Raw genomic sequence first — 13,335 nt, 5'->3', positions numbered from 1 at the left:
CTTATGGACTTCAAGTCCCAGAATTCCTCCTCCAGTCACGTTAGCTCAGGAATTCTGGGAGTTGAAGTCCACAAGTCTTAAAATGGCCAATCTTGAAGACCCCTATGCTAGACCAGGGGTCTTCAAACTTGACAGCTTTAAGACTTGTGGACTTCAATTCCCAGAATTCCTCCTCCAGTCATTTTAGTACAGGAATTCTGGCAGTTGAAGTCCACAAGTCTTAAATTTGCCAGGTTTGAAAGACCCTTGTTTTAGAGGGTTGTTGAGGCAACCCTTGGAGGTTTATCTTTGTCCTCAAGGTCATCTGAGTGGTGCTCCTGGTTCCTGTAGTGTTTAGTTTTCCTCTGGAAATCCATTCCTACTCCCACACCATTCAAAGGTTGTTCATCCCAAATTGTATAGCTAAAAGTCTGTAGAGAGTCTCAGCCATCCAGGTGATGGTTGTTCCAAAGGTGCTTTTTCAGGAGGAAACTGGACTTTGCTTTTTTCTTTTGAAGACATTTCACTTCTCATCCAAGAAGCTTCTTCAGCTCTGACTAGATGGTGGGGAATGGAAGGATTTATATCCAGCTGTCTGCAAGGAATATAAATCCTTTTAGTCCACCTCTTGTTCTAGGACAGGGGTCTGCAACCATGACAACTTTAAGACTTGTGGACTTCAACTCCCTGGGAGTTGAAGTCCACAAGTCTTAAAGTTGCCATGGTTTGAGACTCCTTGTTCTAGGATGGACATTTTCTTTGGGGGAAGAAGTGTCTCATAATGGGAATTGCAGGCCATGAGCAATTTCACCAGTAGACTTGCTAGCTTTGTCAGGTTCTACCGTTCCTTACAGTGAAAGACAAAATGGCTCCTCCTCTGGAAACTCTGCCAAATGCATTTGCTGGACACCACCTTTTATCGTTTTAGAAGTAGGTGAAAGGTTTCAAGACTGATTCATTAAGCTGGAATGCAAGGGGAGGCTGCAATGTCTTGGCTTAAGAAGGCTATCATTATAATTATCCACTTGGCTTTTTGATAGTGTCTGGTAGCATTGAACAAAATTTATATATATATATATATATATTGGAAAATTTATATATATATATATATATATATGGAAAATATATATATATATATATATATATATATATATATATATATATATATATATATATATATATATATATATATATTATATACACACATACATACATACACACACACATATATATATTCTTACGCGTTTTCATGGGTATTACATGTATGGTATTCAGCTTTGTTCGAGTATTTTCCCACGTCATTATAGTTGTGCTTTTAAAGCACAACTATAATGACGTGGGAAAATACCCGAACAAAGCTGAATACCATACATACATACATACATACATACACATACAAGGTTTAGCTAGACTCTGATTCATTTACAGGTAGTCCTCAACTTACAGCACAATTGAGCCCCACATTTCTGTTGTTAAGTAAAACATTTCTTAAGTAAATTTTGCCCCATTTTACAACCTTTCTTGCCGTTGTTAAGCAAATCGCTGCACCCGTTAAGTTAGTCCCACGGAATCTGGCTTCCCTGTTGACTTCGCTTGTCCGAAGGTTGCCAAAGGGGGGATCATGTGACCTTGGGACACAGCCACGGTCATAAATATGAAACAGTTGCCCAGCGTCTGAATTTTGATCAGGTTGACCCTGGGAATGTTAGAACAAACAGTCCTTAGTGTGAAAAACGATCGTAAGTATGAAAAATGGTCATAAATCACTTTTTTCAGTGCTTTGAACCTCCACTAAATGAACTGTTGTAAGTGAAGGACTGTCTGCATTATATAAATTGAAATATTCAGATTAGTTACCATTTTCTTCTACACACTTTCTTATTTGCCTCAATATTCCTAAGTATAGTAATATTTTCTCAAGAGAAAAAAATGTGAATGGCCTATGAGGGGCGTGACTTTGGTACACCCCTGGTAGAGGAACAAAATATCTGAAATGTGTTGTGTTGTGTTTAGTTGACTTTACTTTACTATACATACTTTACTTTATTGTCATTGCCCCTCGTACAATGAAATTAAATACCATCTTCAGTGTACATTATAACTATAAAAATAAAACACAAACACGCATCCTTTGCATTCTATACAACTGAATTGAAAACCCCTGATATTGCATTCATATTGCACTATACAATATGAATTCATACCATTCAATAGAGTTACTGCCCTGGGATAGAAGCTGTTTTCCCCACCTTCTTAACAGAGATAGTCCTTGACTTACAACTGCAGTTGAGCCCATAATTGCTGTTGCTAAGTGGAGACATGCGTTAAGTGAATTTTGCCCCATTTTACAACTTTCCTTGCCACATTTGTTAAGTGAATCACTGCAGTTAAAAACATGGTTGTTAAGTGAATCTGGCTTCCCCATTGACTTGGCTTGCCCTGGGCCACTGCAACCTTCATATTTATGAGTCGGTAGCCAAGTGTCTGAATTTTGATCCCGTGAGGTGCTACAACAGTCACAAATGTGAAAAACGGTCATAACTCACTTTTTCCAGTTGCATTTTGACTTCAGTCGCTAAATGAATGGTTGTAAGTTAAGGGCTACCTCTATGTGCAGGTATTATTGTCAGAATGGGAACACTCAAAATATATTAGCAATCTGAAATAATATGATTGCTTTTTGTGTGTGTGTGTGTGTGTGTGTGTACATTGTTACAGTACTCTTTGAGTTCTGCAACAGTAATTGCATTAACTGGTTTTTGTGGTAAGAGATCTGAAATAATCCCATCTTTGTGAATCTATTAAACTGGATTAATATTAACGGCTTGTCTGGTGGGGTTATTTTCAGGACTGCATTTTTTATAAAAGGAAGTTCTTTGCCAATGAAAATAATCACTATCTGGACAACCTGATAAAGGCCGGCAAATGACTTAAAAGGTTTTTGTGCTCTGAATGAATAGATTTGATTGCATTACCTTTGGAACCATCATTCATGCCAAACACAAAAATCAAGTCACGGAATTTAAGGCTTGAGGTACCTTCTAATGTTGAATATCTACAATATCTGTCAGGGGAAAATACACACACACACACACACACACACACTGTGTATACATGTATACACACACACACAGCTTTTATATATATATAAAAAGTCTAGGGCTAAGAGTAGATATTCTATAGCCCATGCTATTTCTATCAACCTGTTTTTATTTTATTTTAAAATCAACTTTGGAATTTAAGGCTTGAGGTAAATTCTAATACATTTGACAATCCAGTTTGAATATCTACAATATCTGTCAGGGATAATATATATATATATATAAGTCTAGGGTTAAGAGTAGATATTCCATAGCCCGTGCTGTTTCTATCAGCCGGTTTTTAATATATGTATATATACATGTATATAAGGCAGTTGGGTAGCCATTGTTTTTTCTGCAGCCCCAATTATTCTCTTAAGTCTGTGTCTGTCCTGTTGGGTTGCAGAACCAAACCAGACAGTTATAGAGGTGCAGGTGACAGACTCAATAATTCCTCTGTAGAACTGGATCAGCAGCTCCTTGGGCACTTTGAGCTTCCTGAGTTGGCGCAGAAAGAACATTCTTTGTTGTGCTTTTTTGATGGCGTTTTTGATGTCCATTTGCCAAGGCAAATGTTTGAGAAGCTGGAGTTTAGCTTCAATAATCTTGATTACTGGCAGCTTTTATGAATCGTGCAGGAAATATCTCCCAGGAGAACAAAGGAATGGGGGAGGAGCAGCACAGAAAGGCTGCTGAATCTGAGTAGCCACCAACATCTTTGGGTAGGAGAGAGAAATTAGAACAGGGGTCCCCAAACTTGGCAACTTTTAAGGCTTGTGGACTTCAACTCCCAGAATTCCACAAGTTTTAAAGTTGCCAAGATTGGAGACCTCTGAATTAGAAGAATGGCGTCAGTGGAACACTTTGGGGTTTCAGTGAAGAAGGGACAGCCCCCTGGGACAGCTGTTGGTGGGGCTTTCAGTCCCAAGGGGCACCTGCCTTTTCTCACCTGCAGGAAGACTAATAAAGTCTTCAAGGCATCCCTCAGAACCTGAAGCCAGCATGTGGCTGAGTCTTTGTTTGGGACTATTGCTGAATGGCACCAGTTCAAATGTAGATTACTTAGCTCAACCTTGAGACAATAATTGTTATTAGGCCATCTGGCTTTCCAGGGTAGATACCAGCAGGAGGAGAATGAAGGCTGCTCCCTCCCTCCCCCCACGCCCTGTAAGCTGTCCCAGAGAAGTGCACTTAATGCACATAAGCAACAAAGAATGCCAAAAGTTGAGACTGCAGTTGGGCCTGTATGCAAGCATTAGGACTGCAGCTTCCAAACACCATATGAAAGTCCCTCCCAAGTTGTTTTTAAATGGATCTATGGATGATTGTGCACAAGAGCACTGGAACAGATGAAACAATGAATTTAAAGGATCCTGGTTGCTTAAACCTCGTTCCTTATTCTTCCTTCCCTTATTTTCAGGTGGCAGAGTTGGCTTTGCCCATTCTTATCCTCGTGACAGTCATAGGATCAAAGATAACAGCTGGCTAAAGCCACAGTGCCCTAACCTTCCATAAGCTGTGGCTATTGGTTATGCTGGCTATAATAAATATGTAACCAGCATGACCCACTAATGATAATTTACAAGTTGCGACTTGAGCTATCTCTGTCGACCACTTAAAGAGTAGAGAATATATTTTAACATTGCCAGCCAGAGTTATGTGCCCATTGGTAGGTAGCAGTCACTCTTGGGAAATCCCCAGGTGCATCTTATGGCCTGCAAAATTGAAAGCTCTTTTTCTGATGCAGAATTGGTCATTTCTTTCAACAATTTGGCACCCAAGCAGATGAGGACTCCAAGCTAACCTAACCAACGGACCAGGCCCAGGTAAGATTCCTTGCCGGTAAACAGACCCATTGAGTCTGTGGGTGAGTTTTTCCTGGACCTTGGCCATTTGGAAAAAAAAGGTTTTAAAGGGGTTTTTAAGTGTTGAGGTCAAAGGCTGCTTGGAAAGAAGGCGAGTACCTCTAAGTTTTAATTTTAAAGCATGGAAAAACATGGGAAATGTGTGTATGCTTGTGTGTGAGTGAGAAAGAGGTCTTTCTTCCTCTTTGTGTTCTACCAATAGAGCTAGTATCAATTATGTTACTGTTTATAACAATAATATTCATGCTAATGTATCTTCCTTATATCACTAATCCTTTCATATATTTCCCTTTTTCCTGTTTTTGTCTGCTAGCCATTGATGAGTCCCAAGAAGAAAAAAAAATTCAGGTTCTTCCTTTTCCTTAATTGTAAGTGTTAGCTTAGTCTAATCACATCTTCATCAGTTGGGATTTCTTCACTTCTCCATTGTTGTGCAAATACTATTCTCCTTGCAGACAATACATGTAAAATACATTCCCTTTGTTAAAACCATGTCTGTATTTCTGTCTAATATTTTTCCCCACATATGATAGTATGAACCAGGTATCTGATGATATTTCCAACATTCTGCAGAGTTACTCTTAAACATCTTTGCTAACCTTGAAGGTGGAAAATGCTATCTATAAAACATTTTATAAAGATTTTCTTTGTATGTAGTAGACATTGTTAATTTATCATTTCTATCCCATAAATTCTGTCATTGATTTAACTCAATCGAATAGCCAAAATTTTTAGAAACTTGCAACATTTTCAAGTTTATCCTTGCTTTTTTCCCTTGCCAAATATATTTAAATATTGTTTGATTTTTCAAAATGTTTTTCTCCAGTTTTATTGGTATTGCTTGGAATAAATATAGTAATCTTGGCAGGATATTCAATTTTTATGGTTGCTACTCTTTCCATCAATGATAGTTGTAGATTTTTCCACTTAACCAAATTTGTTTTAATTGGTTGCACCAATTTATAATAACTTTCTTGACTATCTGTATACCTATTTTCCTTGTTAGTTCTTTTTCTATACATCTGTAAACAGTTATTTTGATTTTTTTTCTTTATTTCAGTCCTGCAACTTCACCATACTCTTCTATTTTCCTAATTAGTTTGAGTCCATTTTCTTGTGGCTCTTCCAAGATAAAGAGCAAATCTTCTACAAATGCCTATAATTTATATTGTTCCCTTTTTATTTCCATAGCTTTAATTTCTATCTCATGTCTAATATTTCCTTTTAGCAATTCTTATATCAATATGAATAGTAAAGGAGATAGTGGACATCCTTTTCTTGTGCCTTTTTTATATTAAAATTTGGCAATTGCTATAGCTTTACCAGCAGACTTTGTAATAGTTTGTTATATAAAGTATTCTGGCCCAGGCCTTAATGGCCTACCCATTAACAAATGTGGGGATGAGCTTTTGCTTCTGAAGTGAGTTACTGCTCTTGAGTTTCTACTCTTTTTAAGGGAAATATTCTGCCTTTTTAATATTTCCTAGGATATTTCAATTTTCTAGGAGGGGGTGGATGCTAACTTCCTACAGGGCTACCACAAAGAAGAGGGGGGTCAACCTATTTTGCAAAGCACCTGAGAGGAGGACAAGAAGGAATGGTTGGAAACTAATCAAGGAGAGAAGCAACCTAGAACTAAGGAGAAAATTTCCTGACAATTAGAACCATGAATCAATGGAAGGGTTTGCCTCCAGAAGTTGTGAATGCTCTAATACTAGAGGTTTCTAAGAAGAGGTTGGGCAGCCATTTGTCATTTCAGCCAAGCAGGTACAGGATTTCCTGCTTTTGGGGGGTGGGGTGGGGGTTAGAATAGAAGACCTCCAAGGTCCCTTCCAACTTCTAATATTCAGTTTGGATCACTACTGTTTCAATAAGACTGAAGCAGTCTTATCTTTTATTTCATTTTATTTGGTATTTTATACCCTGGAATAAAAGGGCAAGTTATAAAGTAGTAGTAATAAACATTATTCAATTCAAAAGGAAAAAAACATTTCTGAACAAGTAAAAAAAACATAGCAATAATTATAAAACTGGTGCAATTAATGCATGGCCTACTTTAGAAACAGCAAATCAACATTAACTTCATTCAGAGAAATAAAATTACATTGATTTACTTGAAATTGATTTATTGTTAGCTGGAGAAATATTAACTGCTTTATTCTAAGGCTGCTATAATACAAGATAGGTTAATTTTCGGGAATTTTCAGGAACGCTTTCACTGCAGGGACAAAAAATCTTGGTTCATATGGGATACCTCCTAATTTCCCCTCAAACAGATGTTGGGATGGCTTTAAATCTCAGCAGGGTTAGTGTTGTCCTGAGTTTGAGAATTTTGTGTGGCTTAGATATCTGGTTGGCTTGAAAAAAGTCAGTGCCTGCCAAATACCATATCTTGGATGCCAAAAAAATGTAAATAATTAACTAAGAAATACAGTGGTACTCGTCTTTAATTGATTCCAGAAGGTGTGATGAGTACCAAACCAATTTTCCCATAAAAGGAATAGTGTAATGAGTCACAAGGCTGCTGACACCTACAAGTTCTAACTTGTGCATTGTGTACCAAACAAATAGTGAGTATTGGGACAAAATTTTCATGTCAAAATAAGTTGAGTACCAAAGTACGACTGTAAAAGAATTTTGTTTTTATTTTAGTTCTTTGTTATTGGGTCATTGTTGTTATAGCATTTAACTGAGTCATGTAGATGAGATGGGTGGGTTGATTGATTTATTGAAAATGAATGAATGAATGAATGAATGAGCTGGCTTTACCTTTGTTTGGGTAATGATACAGATAGTTCAGAGTCCTTCTATTAGCAAGGAATGTTCATGCTGAGCGCTGAGCTCCCATGGGGTTCATCTGGGAGGAGATCCATGCAGGTTGTAAATAGATTTGTCAGGAGTAGAAGTGAGTGTGGACAATCTTTTTCTCCCTCCCTGATTTTTTTTCCTCCCACCTTTTCCTTCTCTCTTTCTTCCACTGTCCCACTGGTGCAGGAGCCAGGCAGAGCGGGGGTGGATTCTGTGCTTTTCAGAAGTTAATGGCCAAATTAATGGCCAGCATTCCATTGCCCCTTCCCCCTTTTTTTCTAAGCTCCCCCATTGTACACTTTACAATTTACATTGTACATTGTACCGATGGTGGTGATAGCATTTGCAAACAAAAGCCATGTTTGACCTACAGCTCATCAGTGTTACGCCAATATAGAGGACCTAAAAGGATGGCAGAGACTTTTTTAAAAAAAATAATTCAATTGTACATTCACTTTTCTTTTATTTTCTTTAACAATTAAATTTTATTTAGTTTTCAAAATTTAAAAACATAAAACTTTATATATCATTACATCAACGTCAAGACATCTTTTACATTTCCGTATCTTTCTTATATTCACATTTCTTTCATTATACAATTTCAACTTAATATATAAAAAAATAAATATAGATAGATATGAATATAGATTTAAGTATTTACATAGTTTCTTATTCTTTACCTAATTGCCATTTTGATTTCTTTTTATTCTTAAACCATTCATACCAGGCATCCCAGGCATTATAGTATATCAATTGTTCCTTATCTTTTAATTTCATTGTTAGTCTGTCCATCTCTGTACAGTCTAAATTTTTTTTTATAACAGCACCCTCTGTGGCAGAGACTTCTACCAACCACACGAACTCAATCATGCAGTTTCTTGGCAGTTCTTTAGTAAGTGCTTGATGGTTAGCAGTAGCCTAATATTTGAGGGACTGCCACAAAGAAGAGGGGGGTCAATTTATTTTTCAAAGCACCAGAAGGCAGGACAAGAAACAATGGGTGGAAACTAATCAAGGAGAGAAGCAACCTGGAATTAAGAAAAAACTTCCTAACAGTGAGGACAATTAACCAGAAGAACAGCTTGTGGGTGCTTCATCACTGGAAGGTTTTAAGAAGAGACTGGACAGTCGCTTGTCCGAAATGGTATAGGGTCTCCGTTTGAGCAAGGGGTTGGAGTAGATGACCTTCAAGGTCCCTTCCAGCTCTATTCTGATTAGTCATTACAACTTATGACCCCACAGTTGAGCCCAAAATTTCTGTTGCTAAGTCTGCAACCATCATAACTACTAGCCAGTTGCCAAGTTGCCCATGGGGACGCCACAAGGTCATAAGTGTGAAAAATGGTCATAAGTCACTTTTTTTAGTGCCGTTGTAACTTTGAACGGCTACTAAATGAATCATTCCAAGTTGAGAACTACCTGTATTTTCTTTCAGAATATTTTTTTTTAATCTTCACAATCTTAGCACAGTTGAGAAAGTCCAGAAATATTTCACAAGAAGAGTTCTCCACTCCTCTACTCGTTGTAGAATACCTTATGCCAGACTTGAAATTCTAGACCTAGAAAACCTTTAATTACGCCGTCTTCGGTCTGATCTAAGTATGGTATATAAAATCATACATTGCAATGACTTACCTGTCAGTGAATACTTCAGCTTCAACCACAACAACACAAGAGCACACAATAGATACAAACTCAAGGTAAACTGCACCAAACTTGATTGCAGGAAATACAACTTTAGCAACAGATACGGGATGTGGTCAATGTCTGGAATACTCTACCTGACTCTGTGGTTTCTTCCCCAAACCCCCAAACCTTTAACCTTAGACTGTCTACTATTGACCTCACCCCTTTCCTAAGAGGTCTGTAGGGGGCGTGCATAAGCGCACCAACGTGCCTACCATCCCTGTCCTATTGTTTCTTTTATTTTTCTTATATGTACCCATTTCATGTATTCATAACTATGTATATACCTATACCTATTATCTTGTAAGCGATTGACAAATCAAAATAAATAAATAAATAAAATCTGATTGACAGTCTTGGGATTTCCTGGTAGTTTTCCATCTAGGCACTAATCAGGCTTAACCCTCAAGACCATCAAGGTCGGCAGATCCGTGGTGGCGCAGTGGTTAGAATGCAGTACTGCAGGCGACTTCTGCTGACTGCCAATTTGGCAGTTTGATCCTCACCAGGCTCAAGGTTGACTCAGCCTTCCAAGGTTGGTAAAATGGGGCCCAGATTGTTGGGGGCAATAGGCTAACTCTAAACTGCTTAGAGAGGGCTGTAAAGCATTCGGAAGCGGTATATAAGTCTAAGGGCTATTGCTAATTGTTAGCCTCCATGACTTATGTGGAGACTCACCAACATTATAGTTCAAGTCAACTTGAGAACTTAAGGAGTTGGAGAAGCCAGGCAAACCTGTGAATTGCTGCTAAAATTAGTCCTTTTTCTTCTCAGTAGCATGGGAGAAAATTCATTTCACTTGGTTTCTACAATTTAGAGGTTGCCCAACTCCACACAGCTCCATGTACTCACAATTCTAAAATAAGACAACAATGGCAGGGGAAAACCAGATCATATGCATACAGAAGGAAACCACACATTGTAAACAAAATGTCCCATGGTGGCTCGACAATTACTGTACTCCCAGATCTGGGAAAATAGCCAAGTTTTTACACGGCTTTTCAAATATCAGGGTGGAAGTCAAACAAATCTATTCCAGAGGGCAGAAATTGCAACAGAGAAAGCAGGCTTCCTCTGTCAGGATAGGTGACATTTTGTTAATTATTATTTAATCTTAAAATAGATTAAAAATTTGTAGATATTGTACTCTCAAATTGCAAATGGAGACGTGGGTACTCTTATCTTTCTTATCTTCATTTTTAAGTGCTTCGGTTTTATTGTATTGCGAACAGTTGCTGGGGTGCATCCACAGTTTCGTTGTACTTGTACAATGACAATAAAGTTCTTCTAATTCTAAAATAGTTGCCTTCAAAAGCAAAGCAGGCTGGGTAGTTTGATAATTTCAGTCTGCTGATGGGCAATATCATAACAATATAATCTATGCACTGTATTGTGATAAGCTGAAGCCAGTTTTTTTGTAAATCTATAGTAAATAATTATGACTTGCATTAGAATCCATTTTGGAAAGTTTTAGGGAACATTTTGAGCCTGCATGTTGTCTCTCTAACTTAAGCTCTGTGGACTACCGCTTACAGAATTCCCTAGCCACACTCCCACTCCCTGTCAGCTGTTCGACTCCGACAGTGCATGACAGAACTGCTCTTTACATATTTATCAGCGCCTCCTTATCAGCTAACCATAATTACCTTTGAAAAAGATAAGTGTGGTCATCCAACCTTGTATGGGAGACCACAAGAGACTGCAGATCTGTAAGCCAATTGGGAAGTTGAAAGAAACATTTTGGAAGAAGATAATGGAAATGTACTTCCATATCATGCTGAGAAAACTGCAGGGACATAACCACAGTCAGAGTTGAGATTAATCTAAGGGAAACTTGACTGCTTTTTTATTAGGGCCACACAGGAGAACTGACCATTAGGAAGGAAGAAAGGAAGGAAGGAGGGAGCAAGCAAGCAAGCATTGTTTCCTAATTGTTTCCTAAAGACTAAAATAGAGTTCACGCATGAACAAACATATTTCTTTTCTTTTTAAATAATTTTTATTACACTTCTTCACATTTAAAAAACAACGCATATGACAACAACACATATAAAAACAACACATATACCATCTTCACAGTGGTGTGACATCAACTAGTCCAATAAAATCAATATATACATATTTACATTATTTCTTATTCCTACAGTCTAACCAATTATACCACTTTTCCCAGACCGTATAGTATTTCATGTCTTCTCTATCTTGCAATTCTAGTGTGAGTTTGACCATTTCTGCGCAATCCATTATTTTCTTTATTATCACACTATCTGTGGGAATGTTATCTAGTTTCCAACTTTGTGCGTAGGTTATTCTTGCCGCTGTTAGTACACGTATTATGATATATTTCTTAAATATCCCTCTGATTATCCCTAAAAGAAACATTTCAGGCCTAAATTCTATTTGGAGACTGGTAATTTCTTGTAACCATTTCCTTATTTTGTTCCAGTATTATTATTATTATTTTTGCCTTAGGGCAGGACCACCACATGTGAAAGAAGGTACCTTGTTGAACAAACATATTTCTGTAAGGTTATCAGATCCACACATGGTAATTGGGAGTTAGAATCTGCAGACTGGATTCATCCTATTTAAGTGGGGCTGGGTTTGAAGGCATACATTTGTGAGGTTTCGTTTTGTTTTCTAAAATGTGTTAAGTCTTATTGTAGTGTTTGAACTACAGCATAGGTTTTTAATTTTTGTTTCCCATCATCAAATGATGGTACCATTGTTTTTAGTAACTGCATTTTTACAGATGCATAAAGAACATAGAAATTAGTAAGTATAAATGAGGACTATACAACAGGGGCCGCCAACCTTTTGGACCTCAGGGACCACCAAACCCATAATTTTAAATCCTGTGGACCAGAGACCCTGGGGAAATCCCCAAAAAAGTCTGCAGGAAAATCCCCCACCCCATTTATCTACTGATTGATTGTTCTTTATTTGGGATCGCAGGATACCGTCTCCAGCTCCGTTCTCAGGGGGGAAGAGAGAGAGAGAGAGAGAGAGAAACTTTTGGCTTCATGCAAGGAAAGCAGCAGAAGTCTTTCTTTCTCTCCCCCAAACTTCACCAGAAATGAGTCTTTTCCAGTGCAGCCTCTTGGAGCAGGAAGCCTTACAGGGTCCCAAAGACCCATTTCTGGCAGAGTTTGGGGGAGAGAAAGAAAGACTTGCTGCTTTCCTTGCGTGCAGCCAAAAGCAGAAGAAGAAAGAAGCAGCCTGGTGGTCAGGCCAGGGGTATGGGGCAAGTTTCCCCTCTGCCCTTTCCCCTCTCCCTTCACTACCTCGTGTTGTTCGCAATGCAATCAATGCAAGCCTTGTGTTCCCATGGGCCATGTGGGTGGTGCAACCTTGTGTTCCTGTGCAGCTGGATTAATTTCTTTAGGGGGGACATTTCTCTGCAGACCACCAAAATTTTCTTGTGGACCACCAGTGGTCCCCGGCCCACTGGTTGGCCACCACTGCTATACAACATTAATTGATTTATACCAGGGGGATACCCTTAGTTGATATCATAGACTAGAATCTACAACAAATTTTCTAAAACATTGGGCAAAAGATTTCATCATCTGCTAGCTGGCATTTCTTATACAGCTGGTCCTCATCTTATAACAGTTCACTTAGTGGCCATTCAAAGCTACAGCGGCACTGAAAAACGTGACTTATCACCATTTTTCACATTTATGACTGTTGCAGCATCCCCATGGTCACCTGATCAAAACTTAGATGCTTGGCAACTGTTTCATATTTATGACATTTGCAGTGTCCTGGGGTCATGTGATTCCTTTGTGCTTAAGACCTGTAGCCAGAAAGGTAGTAAAATGAGGCAAAATTCACTTAACAATGGTCTCACTTAGCAATGGAAATTTTGGGCTTAATTCTGGTCGTAAGTCAAGGACTACCTCTACACTATGTTT

At 38.2% G+C, this 13,335-nt stretch overlaps 1 protein-coding gene across 1 annotated transcript in view; it reads left to right on the top strand.

The window, feature by feature from the left end:
- Nucleotides 1–13,335, top strand: part of LOC113420992 (tumor necrosis factor receptor superfamily member 10B-like) — a 48,088-nt gene that overhangs the window by 14,867 nt on the left and 19,886 nt on the right. The gene's annotated exons all lie outside the window — the stretch shown is intronic.

The sequence above is a fragment of the Notechis scutatus genome, chromosome 7 (assembly GCF_049901735.1).
Source record: "Notechis scutatus isolate UNSWTSFEM ecotype Mainland chromosome 7, rNotScu1.2, whole genome shotgun sequence".
Lineage (NCBI taxonomy): Eukaryota > Metazoa > Chordata > Lepidosauria > Squamata > Elapidae > Notechis > Notechis scutatus.
Note: the sequence above shows the minus strand (reverse complement) of the source record. Positions and strands in the feature narration are given on the sequence as shown.